Below are 10,876 nucleotides of genomic sequence, written 5' to 3' on the forward strand. Positions count from 1 at the left end.
ATCTATTGTTCAAAACCAGTTCGAAATAGAAGGTCAAACAAGACAAACGTACGGTCGATCTGCGTCGGGTTATTCTACAATTGAGAGAAATATCACAAGTCTCCCGTTATCAAGGGACTTTGCCGTTTTCGCTGTTGTGCGGTGGTGTTTTCGGTCTATGTGATTTTTTCTAAGTGCCCAGTTACCAAGGGACTTAGTTTTTTTTTCGTCTTGTGTGCCTCGGTCCGACCTTAGTGAGAAGGTGGACGAGCTTTAGTGGCCTATCGTTGAAAAAAGCGTGGTGGCCCTTCGATTCCAGGCAAAGTGCGCGCTCGAACAATATTCAAAAAAAAAAACTTGATGTATTGCTGGCGACTCGTTAGAGAAATTGGATTGAGTCCGAGGAATGATATCTTGAATTAAACCCTGGGGTAATTATTGAAGGAATCAGTGGCGCAACCAAGGGGGGGGGGGTTTGGTGGTCAACCCCCCCCCCCCCCCAGAGCCGGAAAAACATAAGGCTCACCAAATTTATTTTTGAAATCATTACAAATCCTACAAATGCGGATCAGTTTATTTATAGTTATTTTGTATTTTACTCTACTTTGAAGAAGGAGCATTTTTCAAAAAATCAAGAATCGCAGGTCAGTCACATCTGTGAAATGTTTTGAGAAATGCGAAAATGGCAAGGGGTGGATCACTCTTGATGCATCGAGAAAATTAAAATGCATGTCAATGCAATCGTTCTCTTTGAAAATTTTCAAACTCATGGTGTGCTGTGATTTTTTACTGTAGGTTTGATTGTTGTTGCGCAAGTGTCAATTTCGTCCATACCTAATTTACTATCGCGGCAGCTACCTGGTATATGAATCATCAGAAGCATTGGCCATCCAGAGGAACTTCCAGAGTTCTCAATCTAAATTTACCTTTTCCGAATCCATATGGGGTTAGTAAGACTGGAGACTTTTCAGAGAAAATTGGCTGTGTTGTTAGCTGATAATTAATTTGTATATTAATCTATTTATTTATTACAGGACATTCCATCGACCAAAATTGCCTTGTTGCGGAATGGCTAAATTACTTTCTTTCGAAATACAGAGCTGAAAAATTTGTTTCACATAACCAAAGCTAGAAATAGAAGGCATGATTGGCGAACTCAGTAAGAAAGATGTCCAAAGTCATGAGAAAATTATTAGATTTCAAATTTTAAACCAGAAGGAATTCACCGGCATCAACATTGGCGAAGGGTGCTGTTTTAGATAGAAATGGTTATGATAGAAGTTTTAGGAGACTATTGGGGAATTCTCTTCGTGGATATGAAACAGATCTAACTTTATATTCATAGCTTTGATTGCCAATCTTGTTTTTATGAAGTAAAGATTATGGGAGAAGAAGGAGGTCTGAAACTAAACTTCATGAATTATTTCCAGTTTTTCTAGGTGATTTTTTTTTTCATTCAACAATCGATTTATATAACAAATGAAGCCTTGAAATAAGTTTGGTCCACATTGGAGCAGTGTAGAATCTCTCAGCGGAAGGTTTCATAGAAGCTTGACCGTTTTATGTTCCGAAGAGTCCCTTTTATGCCTTCCACATGTCGTTGAAGTGTACCAGGTCACATTTATCGCTATGTTGTGGTTCAACAATCTTCCCAAAATATAAGTGATCCCAGACTGCAAATACAATTTGTCTACACTAATTCTGAAATTAAAACGTGAAACTCCGATCAATTTGGAAGGCAAAGATCTATCAACGCAATCGCGTTGTCACCTGAACGACGCCGCCTCAGTCAACTATCAGCGAGTCACTTAACAGCCTAAATACTTTCTGGGAAGAAAATACCGATTATTCCCGTTCCTAACTCCTTTGCAGATCATCAAGAACATCTTTTTCGCCAGGCCGTCAGCTTTTCGTAATATTTTACTTTCATAACAAACAACGACGCGTTACTATGATAACAAAATGAAGTTTCCAACATCAGGGCTAAGTTGATGTGAATCACAAAAAAATGCATTTGATGCAATTCAATGTACATTTGATGTGCATCAAACAAGTGATCCGCCCCTTGGAAAATGGGCTGAAAAGTTTTCAAACTTGTTATCCATAGGAATATTAAAAAATCCAGAAGAATGATGTGTTTAAATTGTTTAAATTTGAATGAAGCTTGCACAAATTGCTTTCTACTCCGATAACTCTCCGAGAAAAATACAAAGATGACCAAAACGCGGTTCATTTTAGAGTTACACATTGCGCAAATCTGTATTGGGATTGATATGCGGTTGCTTTTCAAGACAGAACAATGCGACTTGGTGTTTTTTTTTTCAATTCTACCGAACAAAATGAGTTGCCACATTAGTCCAGTTGGAGATCATAGGAATATATATATGTTGAAAACTGATAGTGACTCAATTTTAACGAACATGCAGATGAGACTGACTTGCGATTCACGTCAGTGAAGATTTTAACAAAAACAATATTAACCTGCGAATAACTCCTGTAATAACTTTAAAACATTCTTGCCTTCTCTAAAAAATGAACGTTATGTTTAAGAAGTTAGTCAAACATTCAGATATATTGGGATTTATTTGGCAGCTAATTGAAGCAGCATTAGGGGCATCAAATATTTTTTTGTTGACTCAACATTTAGGCAAATTTTATGAACTTCAGAGTATATATATTCCCGGAGAAGCGATAGGTTGTTGAAGATTACGGAGAAAAAAACCTTGATAGATTGTCAAGCATGTTCTTCCCATTGAGCATTTCAATAATTTGGAGGTTTTACAGCTGTTGATCACAAGTTATATTTTGCTTTTGGAAAATTAAAATAATTAGGGTGTTGTTAGAAAAATGGGACTCTGTAAATCAGTTTGTAGGATCAGTCTGCCAAAAACAAAGTTTATTGAAAATTTTGAGGTGTTATCACATTTTTGGTCATAAAATCATCATGATGAAAACAAAAGACGTTTTTTTTTACTGGAATTTCTGAAAACTAACATAACATGGAAAAATTATACTTCCAAGGGCAGTTGAGTTTTGCATTGCTGATTTACTTTTAACCTACTGCAACAATTATGTATTTTCACTGCGAATTTTTTGCGCTTGATAATCATTCTCATAGTAGAACGACTTAAGGAACATCACATTTGTTGAGCGATTGAAGAGTTGCTAATGTATGGTAATGTTGTTTACTACATTTTCCTTATGCGTGTTAAGAAAGTTAAATGTACTTCTATTCTACTACTCATTTTTCAAAAAAAGCACAAATTTCAAAATTACAACCTCCCCCCCCCTCCCCCCCAGAACCAAATCCTGGTTGCGCTACTGGAAGGAATTATTTAAAAAATCGAAAGAAAAACATCTAGAAGAATCCCATGTGTAGACCCCTAGGAATATGTGAAGCTATCTTTTTTTTTCAAATTCTTTGATGAATTGGTCGGTGTTCAGAAAGGCTGAACCGAGTGTTATTTTTAATGATTTCAGGAAAACGCACCTCAAGCTTTCGGAATAACAAAATATTGGCATCATTTTCGGGATAGCATTCCGCAACTTGACGGGAAAATCGCCACTTCACCAGATTTCATTGAAGGCCTCAAGAAGCGTCATCTTAACAGGCAGAGGGAGACGTTGAAGAAGAGGGTATCCTGTAGAATCAGCACCTTTTGAGGCGCCTCGCACTTTGTCGAGAGCCCACAGAAGTTCGGCTAGGGTGATTTCGATGTTATACACATAGGCGGTGTTAGGCGAAAATCTATGGACTCCCGTTCAGCTGCCGTTTTCCCAATCCGGACGATGGAGGGTAGCTGGAAGTCGCTGATCTCTCGCTGTAATACTTCACCAGTTTACCAGCTGCTTCTTCGAGATTGTCTGTGAATCCGTTCGTCTTCCATCGGTCGCTGTCGTCGGTTGCCACGCAATGTATCAACTGTATTCCACAGTTCGGTTTTCGTGCTGCGGGGCGACATTTTCCCACGATTGCTGCTTTGCTTGGGTGACCGCTTTTCCGACGTCGCACAGTGCGTTGCTCCATAGACAAAAATCAAATTTCAAATTATTTTATTTGGCGATAATAAGTATCCACAAGTGTTTATTGATATCATACGTTATTGAAACATGTATTTATAAGCTATACAAAGCACTAAAACCACCACAACAAGCGTCGAAAGTGACAGTTGTCGGAGTAGCAGAAAAACTAGATTTTGTCGCATGTTTTCAGCAATTTTTCAACTAGCACGGAGAGTGTTGAAATCAATATATTCAATCAAAATCTAAAATAGAACAAGACTGAAGGTTGGTAAAGTATGTTTGATGTGATAAGAACACCAATTTTTACTTGAAATGTGAGAAATCGGCACGTTGAGTTGACTATGAAATCAAACTTATGAAATAGTAACATGTAACTTTGATTATCAATTCAAAAAAAGTTCCACCGAGTTCCACCCCAAATCATCCACAGACATGTTTCTTAGAGTGTCCTCTGATAGGTCTGAAAGATACAGCTGCAACTCCCTGCAACTCTTCGAGATTTTTGACTATTTTTAGATATAATCCTTAACCAGCACAAGTATCAAAATGAGTTGTTTGTGATAAAAAAATCCGAAAATCTTGCGACGCTATGTGGTCTCGGCTCAACCAGACATTACACCAGAGCAAGTTTTTGCTTAAAACAATATATCTTAAATGTGGTTTCCAAGATTTTATTCAAATATATAAAAAAATATAAAAAATATTCAAAAAAAAAAAAGAATCCCATGTGGAGACCCCTGGGAATATGTGAAGCTGTCTTTTTTTTCAAATTCTTTGATGAATTGGTCGGTGTTCAGAAAGGCTGAACCAAGTGTTATTTTTAATGATTTCAGGAAAACGCACCACAAGCTTTCGGAATAACAAAATATTGGCATCATTTTCGGGATAGCATTCCGCAACTTCACCAGATTTCATTGAAGGCCTCAAGAAGCGTCATCTTAACAGGCAGAGGGAGACGTTGAAGAAGAGGGAGGGTATCCTGTAGAATCAGCACCTGTTGAGGCGCCTCGCTGTTTGTCGAGAGCCCACAGAAGTATATAAAAAAACTGAAAAATTGAAAAATAAAACCGACTTTTTTACTTGGAGGCGTATAAGTCACTTTTGCAGCTACGAGCGAGAAGGGACATATTTGCAAATAACTTCTTACATAATTATGAGTAATAAAAGTACAAATTTCTAGGTTTTCCTTGGAAAATAATGAGATTGGCGCTTGGGACAGTTTTGCGATTATGCGTATATTATATGTCATTTATGCAAATTGACCAGAAACAACTTTCTCTTCCATACCAAGGTGGTCAAATGGCTTGATCTTCCAGTTTTGATTTTTGTCCCGCATCTCCATACATTCAACGCACTGTGCGTCGCTTCAGTTTCCTGGAAGCTTCCCAATGCTCCGGGTTGATTTGGATCGCGCTGTTGAAGACATCGAAGGGATCGCAAACATTTTCTCCGCCAGCGAATTGCCGCTTTTACCTCAGGGCACCACCATGGTACCGCTTCCGGTCCAACACAGCCACTGGAACGAGGGATGGACTACTTCGCTGCTGCCATTTTCGTCACCTTTGGTCTCCTACAAAGCTACGACGCACGGTTCAAGGTCAGAGATGAGCAGCTTTAGCTAGCTGATGTTAGCCTTAAGACCACGGATATTCCACAGGAGGGCGAAGCAGCCGTCAGAGCGACAATCCGTAGCTGATCGTGTGGTGGATGACGAAGTAGATGTTCTTGGATTCAGCGGGTACCGTTTTGACTCATATTCCGAACACTTAAGGTCAACAGTGACTCCAAATGCATCTGATGGGCATAAATTGGCTGATATTTGTGTAAATTTTAATTTCTCCGTAAAGCCTAACTGTTAGCTGTTGGGTGTACCACTAATAATGTTGATTTAATTAATTTTAGTATTGTTTTAACGTAAAAGAATGGAACGACATTTTGATTCAAATGCCGAACACTGTGCTTATTCTGTCTCATATTCCGAACACCTTGATTCAAATTCCGAACAGCACGAATAAATCGTATTCAAATAAATAATTTCGCAGATAAATTTATCTGAGCTTGTTCTACTGGTCTCAAACTCGAGAGTCATCACTACTCCCGCGGTAAAAATGATATTGTAAACTTTAAAATTGAATTGCAATTGACTGTCATTTGGTGACATATTTCAGCGAAACATTTCAACCAAATCGCCATACAAGAACCAAGTGTTCGGAATATGAGTCTGTTCGGAATTTGAGACAAAACGGTATGTTATAAGAGAAAGAGGATGTGCGGTAGCTTCTGTCGACGAAAAAATCAATCTGTCACTTGTCTGTGGAACGCTTTGTCCCACAGTACCAGCTGCTGTCGATACCATTACACTAGTTCTGCCAATATCGAGAACAGCCGGCACTGCAATGAACTCTCGAAGGGCCTTCTCCGGGAGATGGGGGCATATCCTGAAAGAATATCAGGCACAGCAGCAACCGTTTGCGATATGAAATTAGAAGGACTGACTTGTGGGACGTCTTGTCCCACAGTACCAGCCTTTGTCGAAACTACTACACGTTTTCTTCCAGAACTACCGGCAACAGCCGGCACTGGGAAAGGACTTTGTGTAGTATCTTCGGTGAGATGGTTGTTGAAAACGAGGCGATAGGTTGATGCTGGTTGATGTCGATTGAGATTTGCTGTAGATGCAGTGTTTTGGTGGGTGTCTGAAAATTTTGCTGGCCTGGCAGTACCAGTTTGAGGTAGGGATAAGCGAGAAATGACATGTGGAACGTATACTAATGATGCAGCTGCATCGATGTATTCATGGCAAAATTGATAATCAGAGGATTAAAAAATCAATGATACTTCTCTTGTTTTTCAATTTCTTTATTAGTATCATTCCAAACATTACATTCATTTCTTATATCTAGGTGTTCTGTGTTATTAGACAACATCCTAATTTGGTTCAAAAAAATTAAGATTTTATTAACATTTTGTTAACAGCATATTACATTTCATTTGCCGTAGCAGTTCAGATTTTTTACAGGTGAGTTCATTTCACCTGTTTATAAGAGAAAAAAACGCTTTGAATATACTTAACCTTACTTAACCTAAACATATAACGCATTAATCGTGGCAATAGAAGATTGTAACGATTTTTGCCTGAAATTATTGATTATTTTATTTAACATTTGTTCCAATGTTTCAACATTGGATATTCTATGTAATTCATTGGTACTATACCAGGGAGGAAGCCTCAGAATCATTTTCAAAATTTTATTTTGAATTCTCTGCAAAGCTTTAATCCTGATATTACAACAGCTAGTCCATATTGATCCAACATACAACATGGCTGGCCTGCAAATTTGTTTGAATATCAAAAGCTTGTTCTTAAGACAAAGTTTTGATTTTCTATTAATAAGGGGTTAGAGACATTTCACATATTTATTACATTTGGCTTGAATGCCCTCAATGTGATTTTTGAAAGTTAAATTCTTATCTAGCGTGAGCCCTAGATACTTAACTTCATCTGACCAATTTATTGGAACTCCTCTCATTGTGACAACATGTCTACTTGAAGGTTTCAAATAAAGAGCTTTTGGTATATGTGGGAATAGGGTAGAGACGAACCAGCCAAGGGCTGAAAGTCTCTTTAATAAAGACAATAATAATAATATGTGGGAATATTATTAGTTGAGTTTTGGATGCATTAGGAGAAATCTTCCATTTTTGTAAGCATGAAGAAAAAATATCCAAACTTTTTTGCAATCGACTACAGATGACACTCAAGCTTCGTCCTTTGGCGGAGAGGCCTGTGTCATCCGCAAACAAGGATTTTTGACATCCCTGAGGTAACCCAGGTAAGTCAGATGTGAAAATATTGCATAATATTGGTCCCAAAATGCTGCCTTGAGGAACACTAGCTCTTACAGAGAGTCTTTCAAATCTGGAGTTCTGATAATTAACCTGAAGTGTACGATTTGACAGATACCTTTGAATTATTCTAACAATGTACCGTTTTGATTCGAATCCCGAACAGCTTCAAATTCCGGACACTCTACTTTGTATGGGAAAGATTTCACTCGAAATGTTTCAAAATTTTCAGTTTTAAAGTTCTCAACTTCCAGGCGCGTTTTAATAAGCATTTTCCATAGCAATCCATGAAATTTTACAATGTACAACTAGTTTTGACGTTGCTCTTACGGCTGGGAATCCTAATTAATAATTTAATTATTTAAGTTTTGCTTTGGTGAGCTATCCGGAGTTCGAAACAAAGTGTCCGTAATATAAAGCAAAAGTAAGGTTGCGTCCGGAATAAGAATCATGGAAATATCACTAATTTCTGTTTATTTTAGGTAATCCAAGCAGTGGAATCCAAATATTCACCTACCATTCGAAAGTTAAGTGTTTTAGTAGCTTGATAACGCACAGGTATCATACATAATGTTTCAATTTACATGCTTTTCGATCGGTTATACTTCACAGGGGCCTTAAGTGTCCGTAATATGAATCAAAACGGTATGTTGGAAAATTAAAGTTTTTTAATTTCACGATCAAACCTTCATGCCAAACACTGTCGCATGCTTTTTCTAAGTCTAGAAGAGCAAGACCAGTAGAACAGCCTTCAGATTTGTTGGAAAGGATCAAATAAGTTACACGTAAAAGTTGATGAGTGGTCGAATGTCCGTGGCGGAATCCGAATTGTTCATTGGCAAAAATTGAATTTTCGTTGATGTGGGCCATCATTCTGTTCAAAATAACCTTTTCAAAAAGTTTACTGATGGAGGAAAGCAAACTAATAGCTAGAAACTTCTGCAGGATTTTTGTCTGGTTTTAAAATTGGAACAACCTTAGCATTTTTCCATTTGTCAGGAAAATATGCTAATTGAAAACATTCGTTAAATATATCAACTAAAAATGATAAGCTTCTTTCTGGAAGTTTCTTGATGAGGATGTAGAAAATTCCATCATCACCAGGAGCTTTCATATTTTTGATTTTTCTTATAATAGTTCTCACTTCTTCCAAATCAGTCTCCCGGGCATTTTCGAAAACGTTCTCTTGATTGAGAATATTTTCGAAGTCCTGAGTAACTTGATTTTCAATTGGACTAGTAAGTCCTAAATAAAAATTGTGCGTGCTTTCAAACTGCATAGCAAGTTTTTGAGCTTTTTCGCAATTAGTTAGTAATAATTTGTATTCCTCTTTCAAAGCCGGCATTGGATTCTGAGGTTTTTTCAATATTTTAGATAATTACCAGAAGGGCTTAGAGCCAGGGTCCAATTGAGAAATCTTATTTTCAAAATTTTTGTTTGTTAATTGTGCAAAACGTTTCTTGGTTTCTTTCTGCATTTTCTGCCATATAATTTTCATAGCAGGATCGCGAGTGCGTTGAATTCGCCTTCTTCTCACGTTTTTAAGACGGATCAAGAGTTTAAGATCATCGTCTATAATCACGGATTCAAATTTTACTTCACATTATGGAATTGCAATGCTCCTGGCTTCAACAATGGAATTTGTTAAACTTTCAAGAGCATTGTCAATATCAGGATTAGTTTCTAAAGAAATGTTAACATCAAGATTAGAGTCAACATACGTTTCATATATATTCCAGTCGGCTCGTAATTAATTGAAAGTGGAGCTGATAGGATTGAGAATCGCTTCATGGTATGTTTGAAATGTAACAGGGACATGATCAGATTCAAAATCAGCATGAGTAACTAATTGGCTACAAAGATGACTAGAGTCGGTTAAGACCAAGTCAATTCCTGATGGATTTCTAGAAGAGGAAAAACATGTAGGGCTATCAGGGTATTGAATTGAGAAATATCCTGAAGAGCACTCATCAAATAAAATTCTGCCGTTGGAATAACTTTGAGAATTATTTCATGTCCGATGTTTGGCATTAAAGTCACCAATGACAACAAATTTTGACTTATTGCGGGTCAATTTTCGCAAATCAGTTTGGAGCAAATCAATTTGCTGTGAAGAGCACTGAAAAGGCAAATAGGCAGCTATTAAAGTATTACCAAGCTGTGTTTCAACTGGAAAATCTAAAGTTTCGAAAACTTAAGTTTCAAATGACGTAAACAGTTACCAACAGTTGCCCCATCAAGTCGATCATTACGATAAACAAAATAGTTAGGATCTCTTTTCTGTTTAAATCCAGGTTTCAAATACGTTTCAGTAATAACTGCTATTTGCACGTTATTAACCATCAGAAAATTAAACAGCTCGTCCTCTTTACCATTCAGAGAAAGAGCATTCCAATTTAAAATATTTAATTTATTATTTGGATCCATTAGAAAAACGTAATCCAATAACAATTTGATTTGTAAATTTTACACCAACTTAGACTTCAGTCATAGTGGTGGCTTTGAACATTGCATCAATCATTAGATTCAATTGTTCAGTTAGAAAATTAAAATCAGAGGCAGACATGTCACTTGAAGTGGGTACATTATCTGTTGATTTCCCATTAGAATTTTCGGTAGACGAAGAGGCGGAGTAGGAGTTACCAGTGGCGATAGGGTTTTTTCCATTTGATTTGAAACAAGTAGAATTGATACTCAGAGTACGAGTTCAAATTACCTGCTACGATATCGGCAAAGGATTTACCGTGGGTAGATACATTCGAAATTGAAAGATTCGAACGGCTACCCGACGGATTAAAATTAGTTTGTGAATGAGCATGATTATGATCTTCCTGATGGGTATGATTCCTAATCAAGCGATCGTTAACTGAAAAATGAGTATTGTTCGATACTCTACCAGGGAAATTCCGGAAACGACCGTTATCGTAACGGATATTATCATTCATCTGCCTGGCACGAGCTTCAATGACTTTTTTGCGTGAAGGGCAATTCCAAAAATTTGACTTATGATTAGCCCCGCAATTAGAGC

At 37.3% G+C, this 10,876-nt stretch overlaps 1 long non-coding RNA gene across 1 annotated transcript; it reads right to left on the reverse strand.

Annotated features, from left to right (window-relative positions):
- Nucleotides 1–1,402: 1,402 nt before the first annotated feature.
- Nucleotides 1,403–1,956, reverse strand: LOC110677273. The gene is made up of 2 exons (XR_002501076.1): nt 1,750–1,956; nt 1,403–1,680 (listed from the first exon to the last, which is right to left on the reverse strand). It is a non-coding gene; the product is annotated as an uncharacterized LOC110677273 (long non-coding RNA).
- Between the last annotated feature and the right edge of the window lie 8,920 nt (nt 1,957–10,876).

The sequence above is a fragment of the Aedes aegypti genome, chromosome 2 (genome assembly GCF_002204515.2).
Source record: "Aedes aegypti strain LVP_AGWG chromosome 2, AaegL5.0 Primary Assembly, whole genome shotgun sequence".
NCBI lineage: Eukaryota > Metazoa > Arthropoda > Insecta > Diptera > Culicidae > Aedes > Aedes aegypti.